The 12951-nt window shown below is 36.5% G+C and overlaps 1 non-coding gene across 1 annotated transcript; it reads right to left on the reverse strand.

The window, feature by feature from the left end:
- Positions 1-4433: 4433 nt before the first annotated feature.
- Positions 4434-12553, reverse strand: LOC104905729 (uncharacterized). Its single transcript, XR_008968607.1, has 5 exons — positions 12306-12553; positions 11712-11841; positions 11406-11606; positions 11006-11173; positions 4434-5055 (listed from the first exon to the last, which is right to left on the reverse strand). It is a non-coding gene; the product is annotated as an uncharacterized LOC104905729 (transcript).
- Positions 12554-12951: the final 398 nt, after the last annotated feature.

Raw genomic sequence — 12951 nt, forward strand, 5'->3', positions numbered from 1 at the left:
AACCAAGGTCAATTCTTGTATGCGTCAACGGCCATCCAAACAGAAGCGGTGGCATGTCTGTCGGCTATTAAATGGATCCACACAACAGGGTTATCCAACATCCAGATTATTATCACGGATTCAGAGGTCCTTGTCCGATACCTGGCGTCCAACGCAAATGCAGACATCTCCATAGCTCACACTCTATCAGATATTAGGGAGGCTTCGTCTTCCTTTCTTATTTGTAGCATTATGAAAGTAAGTAGGGCTCAAGTCCAGCAGGCCCATGAGTTAGCCAGTTATTGTCGTATGCATAGGATAAATGTAGGGTAAGTTTGTTCTTGTACGTTGCCTCGATGTCAAAAAAAAAAAAAAAATAAGATGCTGCATCTAACGTTGTAGTTTAGGTTTTTTGAATACTTTTTTTTGGTGAAAATGAACGGTAGATCAAATGAAATAAAGAGTTAGATACAACCTAATGAAATAGGCTCACATCCAAAACATAAGCGTTCATAGATAACCAGAAGAAAGGGAAAATATCCTAGTTAAATTACACTATATTGTCCACAATCTAGAATTCTTGGCTACAAATGCATATTCGCTAAAATCTCGCTGGCTATCCACCATTTGCAAATCCGGCTTCTTGCACACCACTTTCTACAAAAGAGCAGTAGATTAGAGTACTTGTTGGAGGTCTCTATTTCATGTAGTAAGTTCACTGCCACTATGCAATTAGTTAGAATAGTAGCATAAAGATAACCCTTTTGCGACGCTATAATAAGAGCCTCTAGCATACCCATAATTTCAGCGACAAGAGGGTCGATCGCATAACATTTATGCTGGAAATGAAGTATCCAAGTCCCTCCATGGTCACAAAGCAGACCACCCAACCCCGAGTGGGTTAGCAGACTAACAGAAAAGGCATCCACACAAAGTATATTAAGAAAAACTCAACATTTAAAAGATACAAATATAATAATGTGGATATTTTAAAACATAATTAAAAGTTGGTTGAGATGGTAATTGTGTCATATGTAATTGTAAGAGGTCACTGGTTCATGTGGATTAACAGAGTTGTCATGTGGCATGTATACATTGCGTGGAGGTGTTACGTGGCGTATATACATTATCACGCACGCCTTTTAATATATTTGTATAGATAAGTAATTAATTATTAAAAAAAATCGGACATTAAAAAGCTAATAAAGTAACAAAGGGAATGAAAAAAACTTTTTAACCCCAAAATAAGGAAGTAAAAACATCGATCTAACAAAATTAAAGCCAATTATCTTATTAATAGGCCAAAAATCACTCTTTAAGTTCCCTTTGAAATCAAAGTCTCTAAACAATTCCCTCGGTCCATTTTTCTCAAATACTCAAACATAATTCTTTATACTGTGAACTCTCAATTCTAAAAACTCTATAAGAGATGATAATTTATATATATATATATATATATATATATATATAGATAGGAACAAGATATCGTGAAAACAGCTTTTAATATGAAAACTGAAAACATTGAATCATGGCCGTTGATCTTTCATCACGCGGACATAAACCAATGAATATAATCGTGGCCGTTGATCTCTCTCCTCTCCTCCCCTCTCTCTCTCCTTCGTTTTCTGAAACAACTCCTCTCTCTTCTGATTTCTGTAACTCAAGAACTTTCCCTCTCCTCTCTCCTCTCTCCTCTCTCCTTTCTCCTTCGTTTATTTTCCTGTAACAAGGTCTCTCTCTCTCAAAATCTTTACTCTCCATTTTCGATTTCATCTTCCTTCAACTCTCTCTTATCTCGCCGCCATTTTTCCGATGAGGTTCGAGCTTCCTTCCTCGACAAATCCGAGGTCACTGATCGTGTCATCTGCGTCGTTAAGAACTTCCAGAAAGTCGATCCTTCTAAGGTTTTATTTATCCTTTTTACTCCTTCGATTTGATTTTCCGATTTTGATTTTGTCGATCAATTTTTATGAATGTAATTCTAATCCTTTAATAAGTTCTGTAAATTGATGGAAGTAGCTTAGGTCAACATTTGGGGTTTTTGTTTCTGAGGGTTTAATTAGTTGGTGTTTAGAAGAAAATTTAGCTGATGTAAGTTTTTCTTTGGTTAATTGTATTTTGTTTGTTGATTTTACTCATTTTAGAGGATTTAAAACTAGAGATCTTACCTAATTGAGCCGATGTTAAGGGATTGACAAGATTGACATTAGACTTTGGACACTCGATGAATTAAAAGTGGATTTTAATTGTATTTAGAGGATTTTAATTGTTTTTGTTTCTGTGGTAATGAATTAAAAGTGGAACTTGCTTGACATTAGACTTTGGACACTCGATGAAATGCCTAAATGCATGAAGCAATTGTGACTTTGTACGACTTAGTTAATTTGCAATACAAACAAATGTATGTTTATATAGTTAAATGTTTACGTATATCCTAAAGAAGAGATCATGCATACAATAAAATCACATATTAGTCAAATATCCTAAATTTTTAAATGATGTGCTTGACTAAAATGTCTTTTGGCATGCTACTCTGCAAGATTGCAAGTCATGTGTAGATGGGTTTTATAAAAGTGAAAGTATTGGGTCAGACCGTCTGACCAAATACTTACTGTCAGACGGGCTAACCCAGTGACCCAAATGAAAAAAACCCCTTTTTTCAATTGTAAAAAGCTCCTACTCGATATTGAAGTTATATCCTCAATATATCTCAAATAGCTAGTAACTGAAATGGTTATACACAATAGATACCATGAGCCTTTGAATGATTGAATCCCTATTCATAAAACTCTCTTTCAATCAAGTGCGATTTGGAGAATCCAACTCTGAAGAAACCAAATTTTTATAGTTCTTTTGAAGTTATTTCTGGAAAATACAAAATACAAGTGTGTCAATGTATTTAATATCAAGAGTATAGAAAAAAGAAAAAGCCATCCAAATATCCAATCAAACCACCTAATAATATCAAGAGAGTTGTTAGCACCGTCGAAAACACGCACGACGCCACGGCATACACAAAGTCAAATGTGCAATTTGCATAGCAGCCCAAAGATGATGGTATCTTATCACAGTTCGAACATCCCAACATAGGAAGAAAAAGGAAGAGATGAGATCCAGTTGGTTTTTTTTGTTTCAGTTGGTTATTGTTTTGTTTCAGTTCGTTATTGTTTTGTTTCAGTTGGACTTTGTTTTGTTTTAGTTGGTTATTGTTTTGTTTCAGTTAGTTATTGTTTTGTTTCAGTTGGACTTTGTTTTGTTTCAGTTGGTTATTGTTTTTGTTTCAGTTGGACTTTGTTTTGTTTCAGTTGGACTTTGTTTCGTAATATGTATACCAACTGAAACAAAGAATGGACCAACTGAAACAAAGAAATGAAGAATGGACCAACTGAAACAAAACAAAGTCCAACTGAAAGAAATAATGGGCCAACTGAAAGAAATAATGGACTAACTGAAAAAAAATTAAGACTAACTGAAAAAAAAATGAAGACTACCTGAAAAAAAATGAAGACTACCTGAAAAAAAATGAAGACTACCTGAAACTCAAGTGAAGTCGTCCGACGAGAATATTGTGTCGGACGAGTCTGACACAATACGAACTCTTTATAAAATTAACTTATAATAACATAATCAACCATAAGTCTTAGCCTAATGCTTACAACAAATACTTGTGCATTGTGCTAGTTTGGTTGGATGACTACAAAAAATTGTTGAACGGAGAAGAAGAAAAATGAACATTACAGGCATGAGAATGGTGAATGATACATTCATTATAAATTCAGTACTCAAGACTATATTTTGTTCATTTGCTCATTTAGAACTCTCTTTATTGTGAGAATTTTGCTCACTTAATTTAAATGGTCAATAATAATCTTAAGTGTACCATACTCACGTTACACTTAGATAGCCAGATGTATAATAATAGTAGTGGTGAATGAATCGAATTTTGCTCTTTTTGATTTGATATAGGTAGTAGATTGTAAATAAGAAAAAGTTTCAAGGCTTCATATAAGCGTTAGTGAATCAAACAAACATCCCCTTAATAAGTGTGTTTTATATAACGTTTTAGTTTTTGGTGGATATGCAAAATTAAGAGCTACAACTCTATTGTGGTAGTACTTGAATAAACCGGATTCACAATAACTTCTTATATATCGAAAACCATATGATATAATCAATTTTCATTTGGTAGTCAATTATCATTTATATAGTCTATTTTCTTTTAATATAATCCAATATAATCAATTTTTATATGATATAGTTAATTTTCGTATGATATAGTCTATTTTTTTTTTCTAAGATAGCAAGTTTCCGCTTGATAAATTTAAAAGTATAATAAATTATTATGAATCCAGTTCACCCAAAATATTTTGTTGTAGTAGTCAATAGTCAAGGACTATGCAAAATCTATTTCCACGTTGCTTCGATAACAGTCGCAGTAAACATTCCTCCAAATCTTGACGAACAAAAAAGACTACAAGATTATCCAATTTCACTCCTTTACAGTAACATAAATCCTCTTGGTGACATCCAAAACTTCTATACACAAGAAAGCAAAACCCCCTAATATCAGTTACTTAATAGCAGCATCAGTACTGTACGCACAGTGAAATTACTTCAAAATGAGTATTCCTTCAGATCATCCTTTGAGTCGCCTAATTCCATATCAGCCAAACATTCTTCAGCACTAATGGGAGGAAAGTTTCGAGTCTTGCGCTTCAGGTTATGCTTATGCCATTCACTCTTGAAGTGCTCTCTGTATTGCTTTGCGTCACCTACCAAGGCATTGCATGTGCTGCATTTGTTTTGCTTCACTTCCCCTCCAGAATTTTTAGTACTTGTTGAAACAGACTGTTTTTGCAATCTCTCACTTAGCTGGAGAACAGAATCTCCAGAAGCTTCTGCAAATACAGATTCCTTGGGCAAGTTTGGTGAAATGTCTTCATTAAATTCATCATAATGATCAACAGAAGTATCTCCTTCCGCATGAACAGAGACAGCAAGAATTTCTATCCTTCCTTGTAAATTCCTCACAAAACCATCACAATCCCGAAATAGACCCGGATCCAATTCACAGACCTGCACATTTATAAAATGAAGCACATGAGCATCATGGGAGCAAATTTCAATGTACATGCCTTTTTGGTTCACCAAAAAAAATTAGGTTTGAAAAACAAGCTCTAATAAGTTCCATACAGAAGTCCACACAGACACACTTGGGCTACCTACCTAACTTCAATTCAGAGCTAAAATTAATTCTGATAAGAATAGATAATTTCCAATAAGTACATGTAGGGTCAAATAAATGAATCACCTTACAAGTTCCTTTTCTGTTTTCCCAATCTAAACCTTTATTATCCCACCAAAAAATTTATTGCATTATTATTTCAGCAATCTGCATTTCTAGCCTGACCAAGTAGAATCGACACACCAGCAAAGACTTCTCTTAATCTGGTAATGACAGATGTTAAGACAATTAAAAAAACCATAAGCACCTCAAAACTGTAGTATGTGGCCATGCATGGATGAGTATCCCAATTGGGCCCAAGAGCAAAAGTAACAAGGAATCACAGTTGGTTCCTTCCAATTTGAGTATTTGACAAAGTTCTATCCAATACAATAATTCAACTGTAGCGGGGTTTAGTTTGATGGTAAATATGTGATTTGTTCTATTAACCTTTAATAGTTGAGGAGCCTACCAGTTTGATTACTACTCCAATCAAAACCTTTAGGGGGCGTTTGGTTAGGGGTATTCTGGAAAGGGTAAGGGAATTGTTTACTCCATTTAATGAAACTCTTTACCCTCTCCTTACCCCCAAAGTCCCCTACTCTCTTACCCCCACCCCCTTTAAGGTTTCACTTACCCTTTCTTGACTCACATTGATCATCTCCTTGACCACCCAACCACCAATTGACTCAACCACTCAACCACCACCTGACCACCACCATGTGACTACCCAACCACCGCACAACGCCTCGTCTCCTCTACACCAACCATTAGTGGCGGAGCCAGCTGGGGGACATGGGGACAGATGTCCCCCACTTTTAAAAAATAATTTCTTAAAAAAAAAAAAAAAAAAAATTGAAAAAAAACACGCTGAGAGTCAGGTAGGTTGGACCTTGGACACGTGAAATTTTTGAAAGAAAAAGAGTAGCTTAAGAAGAGAAAGAGAGACTGAGTCACGCCGAGAGAAACTAGAAACCCTAAGTTGTCGACGGCGTACGGAGATTCGACCGGAGATTCACGCCGACAAGGCGACAACGACGCGAAGAAGCGAAGTCTCGAACTGTTTACTGTCGAACAGCAGAAGAAGCGAACACGGAACACTCGAGTGTCGACCGAAGATTCACGCACGGCCATCCCCACCGCCGAATCGCCTACTCGCCGCCCTTCTGACCCCCGAGACGCCGACTACCCGACTCCATTGTATTTTTTTCAGTGAGTTTGTAAGTTTTCTTAACTAACCCTAAGTTTTAGTTTAAGTTTTTTTTTAAGGTAATATTTTATATTTACAATTTACATTGTTTGGTTGTGAAGTATGAATTATGAATTATGAATTATTATATTTGTGAAAGGTTAATTTGTGATTGTGGAATGTGGATTTATGATTGTTGGTTGATTTGTTGAATTATTGTTGGTTTGGAAATTGGAATTGGTCATGAACTCATGATTTAGGAAATGGTTAGTTTGCAATTTGAGATTACTAATTAGGAAGTTGTAAATATGAGTTGATTTATAATTGAAATATTGAATAGTTTGGTTTGAAGAGGAATACTTTGATATAAGCATTTTGGAATTTTGAATGTAAAACATTAAGTATTAAACAATTTATGGTGTATTGGTTTTTTTTTTACATATTTTTTTTCCGAATGTTTGATGGTCGAATGTTGTCCCCCCACTTTGAGAATCTTGGCTCCGCCACTGCCAACCATACTACCATTCACCCACAAACCACCTCTGCCATCCACCATCTAAACCACCATTCACCACAAACCCTAGGAAATTTGGGAGAAGTGCGGCCAAGACCGCCTCATGGCTCAAAGGGAGGTAGGTGACGGCAGCAGGGAAGGGGATCGAGAGAAGGTGACGCGACACAGTGAGGGGGAGGGGTGACCGTCTAGCGCAAAGCCGAGAGGGAGATTGTGCGACGTGATGGGAAGGGGAGGGGGAGGCACAGCGGGAAGAGAAGGGAGAGGGGCGGCGGCTGGCGGCGCTACTGCGGTGGGGAGAGGGTGGCGGCGTCACTACAAGGGAGGGAGGAAGTGATGCCATGGTGGAAGAAAGAGAATGACTTTGTACCAACCAAACAACACTTAACATCTAAGGGTTTTGCTTTCCTTTTCCTCTCTACCCCTTTCTTGATTCCATTACCAAAAGCCCCCTTATTTCTATAGAAGCCATCCATTCCCTCTTAATGAACAATTTGAGAAAAATTACACATTTTCGTGATTATGAAATTACAATATTTTGTTTCTTCAAGTGGACCAATACTTCATTACTTTCATGGTAATGCTAATTTATTCTAAAGTGTATTTTTTCTTAAATTTCATTCTCATCCAATACCACCTTGTAGGTGGTTATGAGTGGCCATGAAAATTGTTTCCCCTTAGGAAAAAAAAAACACAAGCTTAGGGTGTGAATACTTCCCCATGGAGAAAAAAACACAAGCTTAAGGTGTGATTGCTTCCACATGGAGAAAAAATCACAAACTTTGGAATTGAAATTGTCTCCCCATAAAGATTTTACGGGTGTTTCCCTTGTAACTTACACTTAAAATTTATTCTCATTACCACCATTTATAACCTCTACCAAACAGAGGTTAGGGTTTTTGTTTTATTGCACACCAGGTTAGAGGCCACGGGATGTAGTAAGTTTTATAAAACCATAACTATTATGCTATTCAGAGTTGTCTCTTCTTCACCTTTAATCTCTTGCATGCTGAGGAAACTACTCACACCCACCACTTAGCATTCTTCACGGTCACACTTTTATATTGACTCATCTCTTCTATTCTTTTGCAAAAGATTTTGCACCCTACATGAGCATAGTTGTTACCAAACAACATGCTCAAGCCATGATGACAGCTTCACTAGATGTATTCAATACGACTCAATAGCAATTTATCATGTGAAATCTTGTTGATAATTACACTAAAACCTATACAATAACTTAAACATACTAAAGAGGTACTGCCCATTACCTTATCTAAACACCCTCAACTACAAAACTAAGGTATAATAACAATGTTTGGATACTTTAGGTATTCACTTCACCTTGGCGGTTTCCCCAGTGCAAGACCTTTCTCCCAAAAGCATAAACTATAGGATCGAGATATGAAAAATATATTACAAAAGATAGTTGGAAGGGCTTTTCTTAATTTTTAGAGAAATTTAGTTATTTCCTAGTTGTCATTTAAATACAATCCATCTACAGATGCACAACTGGTTTAACTCTTTAAGGTGCGGTAACATACATCTAAACCTCCACGGCTCCACAGATCCTGTCAATAGTGGGATCCATGTTGAGTTGTTGATGTCTTTGTTATTTGGTCCCAAAAAGCTAAATATCATCGAGATAACATTTATGCCTAGAATAATTGCATCTCCAATTCAAGCACACACAGTCATTGTAGATGAAAGAACAAATTATTAACTCACACAAAGCATAATAGAGATAGCACTTCAGCAATTGAAATGGCAAGGAGTTTTCAAGGGTCATAGTTAACCGAAACTCATATATAGATAACCCGCGGAGTGGGAAAGACTTCTTGAAACAAGAATACACTTGCTGTAGTACAGAGATGATCCCCTCTCTTCTCCCACTTTTCTCTTACAACATTCTTCAAGCAACACAGTACTAGAGAATGCAGAAAGCATGAAAATACTTAATGTACTCTTGCCAGAGGAAACATCTACAAATCTTCAGAGTTAATATATTATAAGGAATCCAAGGCAAGATAATAATTCTATGACTTGCCAGGATTCAAATCATCAAGCATCTCAGGAGTAAGTGCCAAATCAGAGAGCAAAGCCACAATGCTCATGGTGCACAGGGGAAAGATAGGGCCATAAGGTAATAGAGAAGACCGGGAAGGAACCCACCCAAAAGTATTCAGTCTATACCTGAAGTTCTTGACTCTCTTTCGTTAGGGACACACTAGGAAATAAGAAATGCAAGTACCAAACTACCACGCACCAGAAATGCTTATAAAGGGTCTACTAACGAGAAAGGAGTGTGTAGGAGTAAAAGATATCCTCAAGGAAAAGAAAAAAAAAACAAAGAAACTCAACTTCTTTGAATCTTCAAAGTAGAATAGCCCTTATAAGTTGTAGCCGCTCTCGCCCGAAACATAGCTAACTGAGTATGCTATCCTAAAGCTCATCACATGAAAGATTGACCCTGGAGAAGACAAGTTGAAACTGTTCCAACCAAATAAACCACAAATACCCCATAAAAGCAGCACCTAAGGTGCTTTACTTTCATGAAACAAAACCACAAGAAGCTCATTAGCAATGATACAACTTTGACGACCATGCCAGCTAGTGTGCATATAAAAGCATTCACCTTAAGAAGAACCTTAATCTTCGTAAAGCACATAGAAATGCAAAAACAGCCAACAAAAATAAAATCAATCATTCGCTGTGTCAGCTACATGACAATTGCTCTTTCATAATAAACTCCCATGAAAAAGTCCGTCTCCAAATTAAAGCATTGGTAGGTATACGAAGACCTCAAATCGCTCTTCCCTCTTCATTAGCTCTCTTCATCTATATTTTCACTTAGCAGCGTTAAGTCATAGAAATAAGATACTTGACAAGTGAGTAGTGAAGGACAAGATCTCAGACTTTAAATGCATAAAGCCTATTCTAAATTTGAGGAAAGGATATAAGAGTCAAGATAATTTCCTAAGGCATGCTCTAAGAATGAGCACCCTTTAGGAATTTGAGAGAGAAGAAGAAGACAGGGGAAGAAATGGAAAAATAAGAGGCAAGTGATAATAAAGAAGAGAGAAGGGGAAAAGGGAAAAAGAAAAGAAAATAATACAATAATAAAGATTCCAAAACTCCGGTGGAATCTCCGTTGAAGGTTGTGCTTCTCAGGCATAGTTCATGTTGTTCTAGCCAATTAACCCAATAATTAATTGAGCAAAGGCCAATTATACAACACTCAACCTGAGTATTTGAGTAGCAGCACCATGTTGAAGCCAAATAAATGGTTAACACCACTTTTGTACCCCTTTTTCTCCCCTACTACTTTGTGATATGTAATCATTGGGTTTCATTAAAAATAAACCATGACATGTTAAAAACTTAAATTATAGGCAGCTAATAAAATGAAAATGCTCACAAGATTTAGAGTTGGCCGTTTGGGTAACGGAGTGTGTTCGTGTTTGTAACCAAATCGATAACACGTTCTTAAAATATATCCAATTCCATATCGAGTAGACAAATTGCAAGTTATGACAAATTGATCAAATTGGTTTGTGTTCGAGTTGATAATTGATTTAGTATGTGTCGCATCAATTTTGTAATTTCATCAGTAACTCAGTGTTCCTGTTGTGTCGATTTTGGTTGAATTGTCGTGTAGAGCAAGAGACTGCTAGCTCTAGATATAATCAAGTATTCAGGGAGATGGGAATAATGCATAGTAGTTTGTTGTAAAGATCCGATGGAGAAGATGAGAGAGAGATATAAAGTGATAAAAGGGGTGAGCAAAGGCAACAGAGGTCAAGGTTTTGGGATCTCATTGGCCTGAGGCCTAAGGGAGGGATTTTGGTTGAATTGTGGGTGTTGTCATATGGCATCCATTCCTTTCTTCCCAGTCAAATGCTCCCTAATTTTTACTCTAATTAGGCATGTACTCTTCAATGATAACAAAAAAGCCAGGGAAAAATCCAAATATAAAACCAAGAAAAGAGCATTCAAGAAACAGGTCCACCCCCAAATACTTATGGGGAAACAAATTAAGTAAATATCCCCAGATGCTAGCAGGGGAAAGCAGAATCTTAAGATGAGAAAATAAACTTACAACTGAAAGTTGACTGCCAGATTCCTCCTTCGCCACAATATCGGCATGCCAATTTTCTAGCTTCTCCATGACTAAAGGAAAGCTTTGTGGAGAAATAGTGACTCGCAGTCTCATTGGAGATCTTTTGATGGGAAATTTCTGCTGAAGCTGACGTATAACCTCTAGTGCCTACAGTTTATACATAATAAGCTAAGAACTCAAATACTGACCACTTCAACACAAAAATAAAGCAGAGATACAGTAATCAAAGACATTCTGCTTAACTAAAATACTCAGATCTCAACAAGAGAACAAGCCAGATTCACAAAGGCCAAAAAGAATCCTGTTGAGATCGTAAATTTGGGATGGTAGCAATACATGGCAAGTTAAACCTGTGCAAATGGATTAAAGGACTGCTAACCTGCTTCTTCGAACTACCATGAGGATCAACAGCATAGTGGATATCATGCATCAAACGTTCAATCATACTAATTGTGTACGGATGTTTGGTCTCCGGATTAATAGTCTTCTGCATGACAATGGTTGCAATGTCCCGAAATTGACTAGACAACTGGGCCTCCCTCTCTTTCCCTGCAACTTGAAGCTCTCCTTTCTCCAAAATCTAGCCAAAGAAAATTTAACCAGAAAAACAACCTATTGTAATTTGTACCCTAAAGACATTCAAATTCTGATATCAACAAAACAAAAAATCGGGCCGTTTGCACACCTCTAAACAAATTTTTGTCTGATCATCTGTCTTGAAAGCAGCCATCAGATCCTTAGATTTCGCAAGGACTCCTTTCGATACATTGGAATACACAGTATGGGATTGCAGCACTTCATCTATATCTTTTTCTCTGATTCAGAAAGTACTCACACTTTAATACTCACATGTAAAACCAAAATAAAATAAATAACAAAAATCACATTCAAGTCAGAGTACATAAAAGAAAGACATAATTGATACACCAAATATTACCATTTGCATAGCTTTTCAGCTTTTCTTGTGTCTAATCATGCATAAGGAAAAGGTTGCAAAACAATTCAACACAACACTAACTAAATAACAGCATACTAACGATAACTCCAATGAATTCAAAAGATCCCCAAGAAATGATTACAAAATAAGTAGAGAAAGCACCTAAAACTATCAAATTTCAGCTGCCATTAAAGCAAGAAAGACATAGATAACCAAAAAACCCAGATCAAAATCAACCCTATTTAATTTTTGAATCAATACCCAAATCAGAAAACGCAACAAAAATCTCATTGCAGTAACAAAATTGAGAAGGACAAGTTCAAGAAAGAGAGAAAAAGTTACACGCCAGAACGCCAAGAGAGGACTTTGTTCTTGTAACAAGCAATTTCGAAGCGATTGCCATGTTTCTTCAATGACGGCAACATTAGTGAGGCGCTTCTGTCCTATAGGCTGTACCAATGTCTTCGACATTTGTTGTTGTGCTTTCTTCTGCTACAGCTTACGACTTACGACTTACGAGTTGATGATATGGAAATATTGGAATGGCGTTTTTTAGGGGTTCGAAATTTCTGGAACGACGAAAATGTGGGATAATCCAAAGTATACTCTATTGAGACCTAATACAAAAAGATTAATCCAAAGTAAATTTGGGTGAATTAGGAAATGTTAAAATTCAGATTAATGGACCGGTAATGTGAGTTAGGTATTACTTTGTGTACTAACTTTCATAAAAGTTGCAGTTTGCTCACCCAACTCTCAAAAGTTGCAGTTTGTTCATCCAAAGTATAATAGTGTTAACTTGCAATTTTATATTAAAAAAAATTGTGCGTCCCCGCTATCAAGACTGCTAGTTATACTTTACCGGAAAGATAGTTTGAGTTAAGTATACTTTTAGGTACTGAACTTTGATAAAAGTTGCAGTTTGCTCACCCAACTTTCAAAAGTTGCAGTTTGCTCACCCAAAGTATAACAGTGTTAACTTCTCTGT

Source organism: Beta vulgaris, chromosome 1 (assembly GCF_026745355.1).
Source record: "Beta vulgaris subsp. vulgaris cultivar EL10 chromosome 1, EL10.2, whole genome shotgun sequence".
NCBI lineage: Eukaryota > Viridiplantae > Streptophyta > Magnoliopsida > Caryophyllales > Amaranthaceae > Beta > Beta vulgaris.